This window comes from Ornithodoros turicata, chromosome 6 (assembly GCF_037126465.1).
Source record: "Ornithodoros turicata isolate Travis chromosome 6, ASM3712646v1, whole genome shotgun sequence".
Taxonomy (NCBI): Eukaryota; Metazoa; Arthropoda; class Arachnida; order Ixodida; family Argasidae; genus Ornithodoros; species Ornithodoros turicata.
The window spans coordinates 6,664,494-6,679,284 of record NC_088206.1 but is presented as its reverse complement, the minus strand read 5'-3'; the positions used below and the strand labels follow the sequence as shown (position 1 = coordinate 6,679,284).

General features: G+C 44.7%; 1 protein-coding gene and 1 long non-coding RNA gene across 3 annotated transcripts in view; one reads left to right on the top strand and one right to left on the bottom strand.

Moving 5' to 3' along the window:
* Window positions 1–7,661, bottom strand: part of LOC135398952 (uncharacterized) — a 33,248-nt gene extending 25,587 nt beyond the window's left edge. The window contains exon 1 of the long non-coding RNA XR_010424157.1: window positions 7,576–7,661. This is a non-coding gene — a long non-coding RNA (uncharacterized LOC135398952). The remainder of the gene's footprint in view (window positions 1–7,575) is intronic.
* Window positions 1–14,791, top strand: part of LOC135398946 (forkhead box protein P1-like) — a 227,485-nt gene that overhangs the window by 42,186 nt on the left and 170,508 nt on the right. The gene's annotated exons all lie outside the window — the stretch shown is intronic.

The window sequence follows — 14,791 nt, the reverse complement described above, 5'->3', positions numbered from 1 at the left end:
GAAAACTCAGGGAATTCACTCAGACAGTACAGTCGTGTGTACAGACAGTGTAGACCTGGCTTCCGAATGGTTACAGAGATATCTCGTTCGACGACCTTCACAGACGACCAATTCTCTTCCCTATGGGTGCAGGTAGAACACGTTTCACGCCGCGTTAAGATGGATGGGGCAGGCTAAAAAGCTACGGCCAGCTAAGTGGTTCTATGGGCCATCTGTTTCTCGTTTGACCTTTGTTATGGTTTGACCCACTTCCTTCGAAATGTTTTCACCACTCTCTGTAATCGACTGCTTTATGTACGTTCGAGCTTTGATGTCTTTCGTTTGGGATTTTAGTTCGTCGTCAAGTTAGTATTGGCGGAGTTGTCAACTCCGTGAAAGTTGCCGAATGAATAAGGTTAGTAACCTTGTATGAGGCGTGCCGGGAGCGATGAAGATGCGGGAACAAATGAATATTGTCAAACCACTGTGATCAAAAATAACTTTTTGTGTGTCTGTGGAAAAAGTATAGTAGTAAAAAAGAAAAAAAATCATGTACACTGATGGCGACGAGCTCGTGCCTGTTAGATCGTGTTGCAGAGCCCGTACTCAGATTTAACTGTAAATCACTTCGTCCCACGCAGGAAAAGAACAAGAACTCCCTAACGGGTTCCACATATATGACGCATTCGCTAGTGACCAACGCTTCGCTCGCGCTAAATCTCTTTCTAAACTCTTATTGCTTCTTGAATGACGAAAAGATCAACGTTTGGCTCCCATTCACTGTCGGATTAGCTCTTTAGGCTTAATGCCGACGTCTGGGCTTAAAATACGGACGCCGTCAAAATCGCCGCCTACAAAAAGGAACATGAATGCTCGCGACATACAACACTCCGTAAAATGATTCTCATTCAGTATAGACCTCGCCTAAAAATGGCAAGCGAGTGCGCACAATTTTTAGACCGCGGACTCTCACGAAAGAACAGTGAGAACAAAAGCGCGCATAGTATATAGAGAAAAGCGAGGAAGCCAACGTTACGTAATAATAACCCTCCCACCACCAATGAAAAGAGAAAAGGTAGTCCGAGGTTTCATCAAAACTGGGCACAAACATAACCGTTAGAAAACAGGAAGACCGGTTTCCGAGCAAAACTGGTAAATCAACTTTCGCCGCAGAATGAAGCCGTAAAGACCGTTTTCAGGTAGATGCATGCAGCCTGTTTCCCACGCGGACGATAAACAAGGCCCGTTTTCCCTAAACGCTACCCCTTTTTTTTTCTCTCTTTTCTCAGCCCGCTTCCTCCTCTCCACCCATCTGTCCATCAAGCAGAACAAGGCTGCTTTACGTGACGAGGATAATCCGCGAAAAAGGTTATAGCGGAATTTCCCGAATCGGGACAGCGTCTATTCTAAAACTCCGGGCCCCACCCGTGGTCATTGTGCCGTATTTACGTTTAGGGAAAACAGGAATTTGGGGTCTGTCTTCCGTCGCGGCCTTTGATGCTTCCATAAGGGCGCAACTCGCCCGGCAAGTTGCATGACAACATCGCGAGCGCAGCTGGCGTTGCGCGCGGGAAGGTGCGCGGCATTTAGAGCGATATGTGGGGAGGGGGATGAAATAGGGAGAGCGGGAAGATGCGATGTTCGATTCATAAAACTGGTTTTCGTCCCCAGAATTGCGTATGGAGTTTTGCTCCCGCGCATTTCGTGTTTTGAGGGGAAGTTGAGGGTTTGTCGGGTTGAGAAGGGAGAAAGTTGGTAAGCAGGTTTTGGGGCGATTTCGAGCGGAACTGCGTGGAAAATCGTCAACCGCGGAAGCTGCGGAGATAAAAGAACAAAGCGTTTCGCCAAGCGATGATGTTTTCAGTTGTTGCGCGCGGGGAGGTGTGAGAACCATTTGGGGAAAAAAACAGGTTTTCGGGATGGATATGTTGTTCTCGCGCCGAAAACTGCGGGAATATTTTGGGTTGTGTTTAGGAAGCGTGCGTTTTGTTTCTTTTTGCGTGGACGATTTATTGTGCGCCGCGAGGGTGTTTTGTGATGTCATCCGCGAAGAAGAGGCTCTGCCACCGGTCGTTGAAGTGGATCTACCGCTGAGAGCCGAGGTGGGGTGATTTCGTATGTTTACCTGAAAGTGGGAAAAATTTTGGTTCCCATGGTACGGGGTGAATCTCTGAAGAGAGGGTCATATATGCAAAGTGCTTTTTCGGGAAAGTAGAATGCCTTAGATGGGGAGAGGGAATGAATTTTGATGTCTGACGGAATTTTTGCCCGTTGACGGAGTTTTCTACGTGACTGCAGGTGAGAGTTGTCTATAGGTGTGTTTCGTAAGGGCGTTTCTGTACCTTCCTTTCCCCCTTTTTGTGAAGTATGGCGGAAGGGTTGCGTTTTGTGTCTGGCAGGTTGTCGGTTGGAGTTCGTTATACTGTTGCACAGTGTCTTGGTAACGTATTATTCTGTTGAAAGACGCAGGTTTTCGGAAGGAAAAATGTACAAATGAGTTCTTCAGACGGTTGCGAGTTTCGTAACCTGTTGTACTCTGTTCAGATGTCGGATTCTCCTACGTTGTTCGCTTAAGCTTGCTGCGTGTTTCGTGTATGCCTGGTGGAACTCGTTCACATGGAACAGGCTTTCACGGGAGACAATCGCTAGCATTTTCCTGACCGTTTTGCTTTGCCGCTCGACGTTTTTGTTTGTTATGACGGCGAAGCTGTTCTAGATGTTGTATATGTATTGAACTTGTTGCAAATAATTTGTGTTTCAAGTAGCGCTATCGCATAGCATGATCAAGCAGTGGTTTAGATTTAATTGTTCGCAGAGCACGACAGTATAGTCCCTCATGCTCGTGCAGGGCTGGTTTGTAGCGGCCTGCAAGCAGTAAACTCTTAGTGGCTGAATTTATCATACTTATCAAAGACTAGCATAACAACGACTACAGGTACTGGAGTAGCCAGTCCTGACCCCGCCGCACTAACAACTCCACTTTTTGCTTTTCTCCTCTAATCTAATCGAATCACACTAGTCTCAGCAGCCAATCACACTATGTCTACGGTCACCAACCTGCGGAGGTTGAAGCTTTACATCGATAGAAGCTCACGGCTTATGGAGGTCCATATACAGAGTGTTTGCTCTAAAGTGTCCAGAAATTTTACTTAAAGCGAGCGATAAAAGAGAAACGAGCGTTACTTTTCAGAGACTTGACCAAGAAACAGGTGCTACTAGTAGTGAAGCAGTATCCGTTTCTTACTCAAGTAGCAGAAATGTAGCACTTGCTTTTCTTTTATCGCTCGCTTTAAACGTAATTTCTGGACACGTTAGAGCAAACACCCTGTATATGATAGCCATTTCAGATTAGTTCAGATTGGTCTGTGTTAAATTTCAGATTACTGTCAACAACTGATCTCACTTTATGGAAGTTTCGGACTCGTGTATGTATATTCAGGTGCGAACACCATTTTAACCAGATATTGGAAGCAGTCCCTCGACTACGCCATTTCAGATAGACGTTGTATTGAAGTCTTGGACGATAGAAGCAACACTGACGTACTGTGCAAGTTATGACCCTCGTCGTGTCTTTGTGGGTGTCGTGATCATGGAGGGCGGCACGTTTAAGATACAGACCGCAAACGTTCCAGGGGACTAAAAATACATGTCGCAGGCATGTGCAGGCACGTGATTGCACGTGCAGGCACGACTTGGATGCTGCGGAGCAAAAGTGGGGCAAAGTTCCATATTTTTTTTCGTGGCAGTAAAACCCCCGCGACTACACATAGTCTCAACGCTGAGACTGTGTGTGTATCCGTTTCTCTCTCTCTCTCTCTCTCTGTTTTTCCTGTTAACTCCCTATAGACTCAAGGCATCGCTGTCATGCATTGCTGTCCCTTTCCGGTCGGCTGTATAGTTTGCCTTTCTTTTCTGAATAACGCGTCCTGGAGCAGCCAGTCACCGAGTGGCTCGAGACTAACATCTCAATTTTTTCTTTTACAAATCAATCAGTCAATCAATCATTCCGGTCACCAGCTCGCTCGCTTCTTGGCAATTCTCTCAGTGTTGCATAGTTTTTGTCTGATTCAAACTTCAGTTCACGTTCATCAGGAACCTCAAAAGCCAATGAGCCGTGACAGTGTTATGGTTCTCTCTTTATGAGCCTGATCACAAAACTCTCGTCTATTTTGTGGACGTTTCGCACTGGTCACTTCGTGGCCATTCACTGGCCGGTGTTACATTTTCATACGACATGAGGTATAATCTGAAACTGATGCACCACTTCCCTTCTTACGTCCACGTTTCATTCGAGCCCTGCTCTTTCTTTTTAACCGCCAAATCAATTACGTGCAATTAACAGATAATCGAACTAATTAGCACGGCTGCAAAGTCACAAGAAATAGCTCCTGAGGTACCACTTCATCGAGGACGAAGAGCTTTGGAAAATAACACTAAACTTTGTTACTTTTCATTTATCTTCTTTCTTCTTTTTCGACTGCCGTCCCCATTGGCTTCTTACATGGATGAGGCGCACAAAGAACGTTGTTCCAATTACAGCAATTGTCAAATTAGGCAGTTAATTAATTGTTAGTTCCGGTTTCCGTTTTCGCTAGCTCCTTCCCTGAATCGATGAAGCATCGAAGAAAGGGCGCAGTTAAGTTTGGCCTTTCCTTTTGCGTTTAAGCTCATTGGTTGGACCAGGTGACGGATTAAATGAACGTGATTGAGGCCGATAAGATGATGAAGACAATGTAGAGATCAGACACATCCAGCAGTCGTGTTATTAGTGAGCTTTAGTAAACCTGTTTGCAACGTCCCGGAACGGTACAGGGTACGATACCGTATTTTCCGGTGTATAACGCGCGCGTTATACACTAAAAAAGTGCTCTGAAGGGGTCCTGCGCGTTATCTAACGGTGCGCGTTATACACGGAAATATTTTCCTGCAGAGTTCCTTTTCAGGTCGGTGACGTACAAATTCTAGCTTCTTCCAGGACGTGCTGTGGCTTTCTCCCTGATATCTTAGGGTCAGTTGACAAAATCGGCGAAAGGGCACTGGAATTCATAAAAGGTTAAAAATTCATTTCAGAAGGTTGTCGCGATTCAGAAGGGACGCGAAACCGATAGCGGAGAGGAGACTGAAGTATGCTATATGACATCGACTTTGTTGCATCGGAGTTTAACGGCTTTGACCAAATGTGTTTCAAATGAAGCATTATTTATATAATAAATATTATTATTATTGTGCATACTGGTGGCAGTACAGAAACTTGTAGCAGCATTGCAGTACGCGTTATAACCATCGAACTTTTTTCAAATTCGGCCCGTTTTTAGGGGTGCGCGTTATACACGAGTGCGGGTTATTTTTTTATTTATTCATAATACTAACTGCCATCTGGCAGTCAAAGCATGAGTAATGGACAGTACAACACAATGCTCTAAACAACACTGCAACACACTAACACGGTGCAGCAGAGTCGTCGAGCAGTTTCACAAAATGTAGGCCGTTTTCGGAGCAAACAATCTGATTAGAAACGTTGTTCTATTTTACAGCGGTCCGGGGAATGAAATAAAACTTGTGTGCGTCAATCGCTGAAGGTGGAACAAGCACGTGATGACTGTGGCGGATTCGGGACCGTGGAAGTCCACTACATTGAACGTATATATAGTTTCTGCTGTCAAGCTTCAGGTTGCCATTTGTCAACTGGAAGAAAATTTTGAGGCGGTTCACTTTTCGCCGGCCCTGAAGCTCCGGTATCCCCAGTTGAGCATACAGGGGAGAAATGTACACATACGTGTCGTACAGATTATCGATGAATCGTAATGCCTTCTTCTGGATAATCTCTATAGAGTTTTCACGCCAGCGGCAGTATACGGGCAGTATATTATAGTAGATATACGAGGGGGCGTTCAAGTCAAACCGGGACTTTTCATTTTTCGCAAAAGTAAAATGAACTTACAGGCGAGAAATTAGTTTTATTTTTCAACGTAATCTCCAGCTGCACTAATGCACTTGTCCCAGCGTTTCACGAGGGCTTGCATGGCAGCGGTGTAGAAATCCTTACAGACGCGTAGCAGCCATGATCGGACCGCATTCTTGACCTCGTCGTCGCAGCTGAAGTGGCGGCCCCCAAGGAACGTCTTCAGTGGCCCGAAGAGATGGAAATCGCTGGGGGCGAGGTCTGGACCGTAAGGGGGATGTGGCAGAAACTCCCAGCAAAGTTTCATTCAAAGGTGCGTGTCGTGAGATGCGCGGTATGCGGGCGTGCATTGTCCTGTAGGAGGAGGACTTCTTTGGTGATGAGGCCCGGCCGCTTTTGCTTCAGCGACTATATGTGTCCCCGTAGCGAAGGAGGGTGAGGAGGCATTAAGTAGGCCTTCCGCATCTAGGTGGCGCTGGCTGTAATAAGCAGACAATGTTGTTTCTGTGGGACAGTGACGCAGATTGCGTCGCTGGTAATACAGTCTTTGGTTTGCTTTTCTCGTTATTTCTTTCTGTTTTTTTTTTGTATATTCACCGGAGGTCTGACGGCATTGTAAGACCTGGGTAAATATATTCATTACACAGAAGTCGTTTCAGTCGTCACACTTTTACACAGAAGTCGTACCCAGATGCCGTCCTCTTACGAGTGAACGTCATTTGGGCACACTTCGAACTGTTCAGTTGCATTTGCGCCATTCTTGCATTTGCCACTCTCTTGCCCAATGACAGACAAGCTCTAAAGAGTTACATAAGACGCAATGGCCGGAGGCATCATGAATGTCTTGGAATAAAACGCAGTCGTCCGCGTATAGCCTATACAGTATGACGGTAAGCAGCGGTGTCATTAATAAAGGTTAGGAAGAGAAGAGGACTCAAAATGGAGCCTTGAGGCATCCCTGGTGTGACGGCGTAATACACCGGAAAATACGGTAGTCCGAAACGCTGGCCTTGTCACGTCGAAACTGGGAGGTACCCGGGTTGGAATCCCGGTGCCGGCTGTGCTGTGTGAGGTTTTTCCTGGGTTTTCCTTGGACGGCTTTCAGACATATAAGACAATTGATGTTCTGAAGCCGGAACACATAGAAAGGACAAATACATATACAAGCCTCAAGTGCCTAAGTAAAGAATGATGAATGAAGAAATTGATGATGATTGATTCCTTCTTTCATCATTAATTTCAGACATATGTCGGCACAGTTCCTGCCCAGGACGCGCATTTCCCCAGGGCGTTAGTCCTAACGTTGCTCACCGTTGTGAAGGCCGACGGTGGCGAGCCCTTTCATCGCCACCACCACCAGGTATAGCGTTGCGCATGCGCCGTAAGACCAACAACGTAGCGGGTATCGTATCGGAGATGCTGCAAAATCGCCTTTCAAACGACGTACTCACAAGAAAGCTGCCTTGCGAAAACGCCTACTGTGTTATGCCGACAGTTGCAGACGACGACATCTGCGTATCGATATTCGTTGACATATAGACGCAATGCAGCTTTCGCTCGCGTCCCATCTTTCTACAACAACTGCCGACCATTTCATGAAGGCAATTTTCTTTGTCATATGTGTACACCTTGTCCACTTTGATAAGGAATGGACGCACGCGTCACAGTAAAAGGGAACGGAAAACCTTACTTACGCGGTTGATGTTTCCCAAATAGACCAGCTGAACCCGTTTGCATACAAATTCCGAGGAGAACCTAACCGTAAGGAACTGCCTCTAGCGCAGCTTTGCAGCTTCTTCTTCTTTCTCATCCATTGGCCTCGATCCGCAAAGGAAGATTGACCAGGGCTCGTGATATATAAAAGCAGCGAGGGAAAGCAGCATCTGTACACTTAGAAAAAAAAAAAAAAAAAAAAAGCTAAAATCGGAAGGAGTGATATATAAACTATAGAATGCTAGAAGAATAGAACTATAGAAGAAGAACTGTTATGGGAGTGCGCAGAACCAACAACGCTCTCCCTTACGTACGCAAAGAGTGATTTTTACAGCCCCCCCCCCCCTCCCCCGGTTCTGGATAAACTACCGGTGTGTACACGCTGGGTATGAGTGACCTCCTGAGCTGTGAAGGTAATAATTTCGTGAAAAGCGTGGTGATCAACTGCTTTCACCCTAACTTTCGTTAACTTCCACCTCCGGTGTCAACCTGACACACTGTCAGAGATGTGAGCCACATCCTTGACTGTGTGTCAGGTGGTCGCGTTTTCCTTATGTTATGCTCCTAGCATAATTTTTGTGTAAATGTTCTTCGGAAACGGCAGAAATTACTTCGAAATTTCGTGGAAACGACGAGCTCGTCAAGTTACCATGGTGACCTTTTTTTTTTTTTTTTTTTGCTGTTCCCTGCATAATTTCGTTGTTGTTACTGTTTCAACAAATAAGTAAATGTGGTATAGAAGTGCCTCTGGGCAAGGATGGACTTCGGGCACTGTTAAGTGAAAGACTGTTCCACAGTGGACCAAGTTCCAGAGAGCCGGCCTTCCTTGTCGTGCTGGAAACAAAGTCCGTCGACCAGTCGTCTAACTATGGCTCTTCTTGCTGAGCCTTCGGTTACCGGAACGCTCAAGACCGGAGTTTTTCGGATAAATACGAATTGTTTTAGGTCTTACCGGCTGAATTTCTCGGATCTTTTCGGCTAAATCCGAATATGTGATAGTCTTGTCGGTAGATGTGTAATGGATAGAACATGAACTGACCTTATGTAAAGCAATCTTCTTGTTAACGAACTACTGGTACTGTTATAACGAAATGGAAAGAGCTACGATTTCGAATGCAAGAAAAAATCGCTAGACCTTCGACTGGTTCGGTTAACTTGTCTGCTCAGGCTCACGCACGCGGTAAATAACCTTTGTTTGGGCCAAACTTTCTTCCACGTCCGAAGCAGCGCAAACACATATACGCGAGCGACCAAGCGAGGTTCTTGGAGAAAGTGCCAATGAGGGAAGCAAGGAAAGGTTGTTCCTCCTTTCCCCTGTCTCAAGGGGCGCAGATGGTTTTATTTACTCTGGGCTAGATGCACAAACAATACCCATATGGACCAAGCAGCGTCCACTGTTTACAAAACTTGACAGGGGGCGCTGGCATCGCAGCCTTGGTTTCGCGTGGAGGGGGCTCTTTTTTTTCTCTCTCTCTTTTAGGCCTCGTTGGGAGGGGCCCTTAGGCCTAGGAAGTTATATGTACCCCAGGAAGAAGGCACAAAACATACACTACAAAAGAAAATGGCGACAGTGGCGAGAATGAAAGATAAATAACGAAGAAGAAAAATACATACATCGTGGGTGTGGGAAACGGATGCCACCCCTGTTTTTCTTTTTGATCATCTTCCCACCATCTTTTTGTGTGTATGTGTCATCTGCTTTGGTGTCGTCTGCGAAGATTTTTGTCGTCTGCGTTCGTGTTGCGCAAGGTTAATACGCTGTGTTCTGAGGATTTAAGGCCATCTTTGAAGGCCGTGCATAGGTCAGACGAAGTAATTGTGTGTGTGTTTGTATTTTTTTTTTTTTTTACTCCGATGTATTGGACCATATTGACGCCACCTTTTAAAAAAAAGAAAACATCTATCTGTATCAGGTATTTCTTTTCAAAGGCAGCCCGAGTGCCAGTGTATAAGCTCCGAATATGCGGCGATACACAGTGCAACAAAAGTGTAGGTTATTTTGTTGACAATTTTTTTTTCTTCTTCTTTTTCGGGAGTGAGAAGAGATTAGTTGATGGGTGGTGTCTGAGTGGGAGAGAGGGAATGTCTTGGGTGCGGACATTTTTTTTGGGGGGGAGGGGACGGGGCAGCGAAGGGGTTGGGGGATTTTGGGTGGGTGAGGTGATGACGGAGTGGAACTCTTGTTGGCTCACGTTTTTTTCGCCGGGGGTTTACTGCTGTCAGGAATTAAGGTGGCAGAAGAATTCCTTGTTGACGTATAAGGTGTGTCAGGTTTGAAATGGGGAGAGATCCGAAGGCGTGTCACCCTTTTTTCCTTTCCTGCGTATATGTAACTGAGAATGTCCGTTCTTGAAGCGTTGTCGGACGTTTTGTGACCAAACGCTTGACGTTTATGAGATACGGCGCCTTTGTTTGTGTGTGTCTTTGAAGGATTAGAAACGGCTCTCGGTGTTTGTGATGCTGCCCTGGCGTTGATGTATTTGGTGGAGAATGCTTCTCTCTCTCGCAACTGTTGGTATGTAGGCTTGTTGGGTTATGGGAGGGAGCTGTGTTTTCCCACGATTGCGATTCGCTTTTGGGGGCAAAAGGGATGAAATTCGTGTTATTCTCGCGGCAGACAGGTATTTTGTCACAGAAGTGTGAGAATTCGTTGCGGCTTTCAGCAATCGAGATAAACATGTTATGACTTATGCGGGAAGAAAATGTTTTGAAAGGAATTTTTGTATGGTTCTCGTCGTCTTTTTTTTTTTTTTGTGTGTGTGTGTGCGTGTGCTTTAGTAGGTTTGGTTTTCCGTTGAGCTTTTTTTGATAGTTGACATTATCTTGCCATCGGTATCATCGCAGCTTCTCGCGCTGGCAAACAGTGACGTCACAAAGAACTTAACATTAAAATCATAGTAAGTTTAAGTATAGAAATATCTACAATTAACTGTAATTCATATAACGTATAATTACAATAAATAAGTACTGATTTAATAATTAATAGTAAACACAGAAAAAATCAACTATCGGAATTCGAACTCTCTATTCAGAAAAACAACAATATATGAAATTGTGTACTGTGTCGTGTGACTTTTAGCGCTTTGTGTGTAGAGACTACTGTGTGTCTTTTAGCGCCTTTATCGTCAAAAAAAAAAAAAAAAAGAAGTGTCGTGTGACTTTGTTGTCACGTCTCCATATTTTTTGATATCTCAATCAATCAAGGACATGGTCACGTGCAAGCCGCCAAGGATATATTCTATTGACATATATCGCTGGAGCGATACTTGAGTTGAACCTGCTGTCGCGACTTTTTGGCTGTATACGTTGTCACCGAAATGTCTGTCAGATGGCGCACTGGTAGTTTCGTGCGTCCTGGGATCACTTCATGAACAACAGCGTCAACATTGAACTTCGTTTTCCTCCTTCTCTTTCTTTTTGTTTCTCGCAAAAGTAAAGCAGTTTCTTCACAAAGGTGAATCGTACACTTTTGCTATGCCAGGTGCATCTACCTACACTCTTAAAAAAAAAAGGTGTACTTTAACTCCTGATTGATTGATTGATTGATTTTAAAAGAAAACTTTAACTCCTTTTTCTTGCCACATATATGACTCCTTTTTGGAGAATACAATTACTCTCAAAAAGGAGTCTACGCTCTAACTCCTACTGGAAAGTAATATTACTCTCCGGTAGGGAGCAAGGGAGCAGAGGTGGGGAGTAATGCATTACTTCTGAGTAATGAGTAATGGTAATGAATTACATTTTGCCAGCAAGTAATGAGTAATGGTAATGCATTACATTTCAACTGAGTAATGCAGGATAGCATTACTCATTACTTTCGTCGAATGTTCATTGCGCCACATGAAGGTTGGGAACATCCAGGTTTTTTCAACCCGCCTTTAACAATGAGCTCAGGGCAACAAAGAAAGAGAAGGGCCCAGCCTGGGGAATTCTGGAAGAGTTCAACAGTCGGCGGTGTGTCCACATGATGATATCACCGATTTTCTCCTGTGCGCATTTGGGGTAGAGGAGAATCAACGAAACAGAAACAAGCTTCTATGAGGGTAATAACAAGTCCACTAGTGATTCGCTCTTTTGGTATCATACCGTGTTAGTTTCTCTTGTGCTCTCAGAGGTCGTTTTTCTGCCAGGACAGAATTGTAGAACTGGGCATAGCGAAAAGGCATCATGGAGCCGGCGGGTGAAGACTTGTCCCATTCGTGGGCCGAATGTAGTGCGTATATCGTGCCAGTTAGTTGCGATGGGAGACATTTTACGGTTCGGTGCAAGTTATAAGGATCGTAGCCTAGAATCGTTAGATGGGTTCACGAAAATCAAGAGACTGTTCATGCAGTACAACACGGAAATTCCGCTACCGTCCTGCCACCGAAGCAGGCAAGGCTAGCGGATGACAACTTTGAGCATTAACTGCTACTACGCTACAATAAATGTTATCTATAGTTTTCGCCTATCAGTCTCGTTTCTGCAGGGATTTAGTGACACCGATTTGGGGGATACTCCGGTGACTATTGCCTATATGTATATATAAAAAAAAGGAAGAAAACTCATGCAAGTTCGAGGATTATCTAAAACGTAAATGTAATGCCAGAATAATGCCATTACTTCGTTAAAGTAATGGCATTACTAATGCATTACTAACCTTGAAAATGTAATGAGTAATGTAATGCATTAGCTTTTCATAAAAGTAATGAGTAATGGTAATGCATTACAAAATAAAAGTAATTTACCCACCTCTGCAAGGGAGTAATGTTACTTCCTTGTGGGAGTGAGGACAGTCCTTTTTGAGAGTGATTGTACTCTCCAAAAGGGATTGATATATGTGGCATGAAAAAGGAGTTAAAGTACACCGCCTTTTTTTTAAGAGTGTAGTTGCAAGTAGATTTATCTTAGCAGGTGCACTTATGTGTACCAGGTATACTAATATCTATCAGGCACCTCCCTGGTATTGATCCCTAGTTTATTTATCTTTATTTCTTTCTGTTTTCTTCTCTTTTTCTTCACGCGCAACACATTTATAGCTGTCGCTGCGTGCGCAAGAACATCTTGGCGACGCCACCGACATTATTCGTATATCATTCAAGCAACATTCGTCGCTCCATATCTGTAAATAACCTACTGGACGCCTTCTGTGATTGCCTCGCCCGGTTGTTTGTTTGTGTGTGTGTGCGCGCGCGCGCGCGTCTCGCGGCTGCGCGATTTTCAGGCGCGCTTTATATATTTCTTTTCTCGTCTGGTGTAGAAAGGTTTGCTAACATTGAAGCAGTCTGTCGCCACCTGTGAACATATAGTTTCTCTTTTATCTCTCGAGAGATGAACATATGTGCAGCACATATAGCATTAAGTGCGTGGCAGGCTGGAATAATAACCAGGCGGTTGCGTGCGAGGGAATTTAGTTGCACTGTCATCAACGATGATCGACTGTTAATTTTGTGATTCTACCTGCGTCATTGCTTGGGAGCCAACATGCTAGTGGATCAAAGAATTTGGCGTCGAAAGCCATGCGTCAGCTAGGAGTGACAAACTGCGCGTGGACCTAATGCGAAGTGCTACGCTGTGGTGTTGTCGAAACACGTTATGTGTTGGCCACTCCAGGGAATGCGGCAAGAGCATGTAAGTGGGCTCCCATATAACGAATGTTTCTTGAGTGATTCGATATAACAGACTTCATAGTGCGAGAGACGGAGTTCGAACATGCTATCCTTTACCACAAGGGCTTAAGATATCGCTTATATGTTAGCCGCTAGTCTGTTTGTATTCCCTCTTCTATAGTTTCTAATCTTGTCTATCATCCACTGTGTCAGTCGTTATCATCAAGATTGATTGTACGATTATGCTGTACGATGGGATATCGACGGATGGATGCACTCTTAAAACGCAACTTCACCCACATAAAAGGCTGAATGCCTGCCATCGCACAGTAGGATATCATTATCGCTCTTGATATGAATGTGGACAGCGCGGGACATACGCCTTTTTGTGACAGTCTCTGTTTTAAGAGGGCATTCCAGCTCCCTCTTCCACGTGCATTTTCTATGACGCGCGATTTGATGCTTTTTCTTAGCAATCAATGGTCAAATTTAATACCTGTGGTACCGTTGGAAAGAAGACAGGATCTAGTGCGTTTGGGGCCCGGAATTTTAGAATTTGTCCTAGGCTTCTTGTGGATACCCTCCAAACTTTCATGATAAAATAACTAAGAACAATTTTGAAAATTCCGAGCACCAGACATGTTGCGGACCTTGTCGTCCCATTTCCAGTAACACTATCGCATTAAAGTCTGACCGTCGCTTACGGAGAAAAAACAAAAAACTTCAAATAGTATACGCCATACAGAATGCGTGGGGGGAGAGGGAGCTGGATATGCTCTCTTAAGAGTCTACCGAAAGGGAAAGACAAGCACGTGAAAGAAAGCACCGCAGCGAACGCCCGTGCGGTTATCGTCTTTATGAAAAGCGACGATTACCCCTGTTTTCCCGTTTTCGATGTCAATCTTCCCAACATGTGACTGCGGGCGTCATTCAGTACAGCCTCGGCCTTGTCACCCTTTGCGTCGCCGTGACTCCACGTGCAGTATGAAAGCCCGGTTGTGTTATTCCGTACTAAACAGCTGCCTCAGCTGTTGCTTCGTATTAGAAGCGCTGGGGTCACGACAGCTGCCTGTCCTGCGCTCCTCTAGAATATAGGATTCTCTTTCCTCCCAACATCCACAGTATAAACCCTTCTTGTGGAGATCTGTGTGACGGAGACAGTTTCCTTAAATATGGCGCCTCCAAGGCGTAATACGAGCTCGCAATTACGACAGAATCGAGATAAAATGAATAGAAAACGGCGGCATTTTGACGTAGGAATTGACGTCTTTCCGATCGTTTACTATGTGGGTTTCCCTTGATCGAAATTTGATGTAACGTTTTGGCGCTATATACCCACGGTTTGTTGTAGGGTTATATCAATTAATTCATTTAGTTTTAGGGGTTCTTAATTTATTTTAATCACTACTTAATTATCTCTTATTCGTATAGTTAGTCGAGCTAATAAAAGAAAAGAAAGTGACGAAATTAAATTGAATTGAAAGTCGCCGATGTAAGCTTCGCGCCGAAAATCTCGCGGATCTCTCTGACGCAGTGAGACCACCGAAATTTTTCGTTTTAGAATAGAGTGTGTTCATCTATACGTCACCTTGTGGCTTGTGACGTGGCA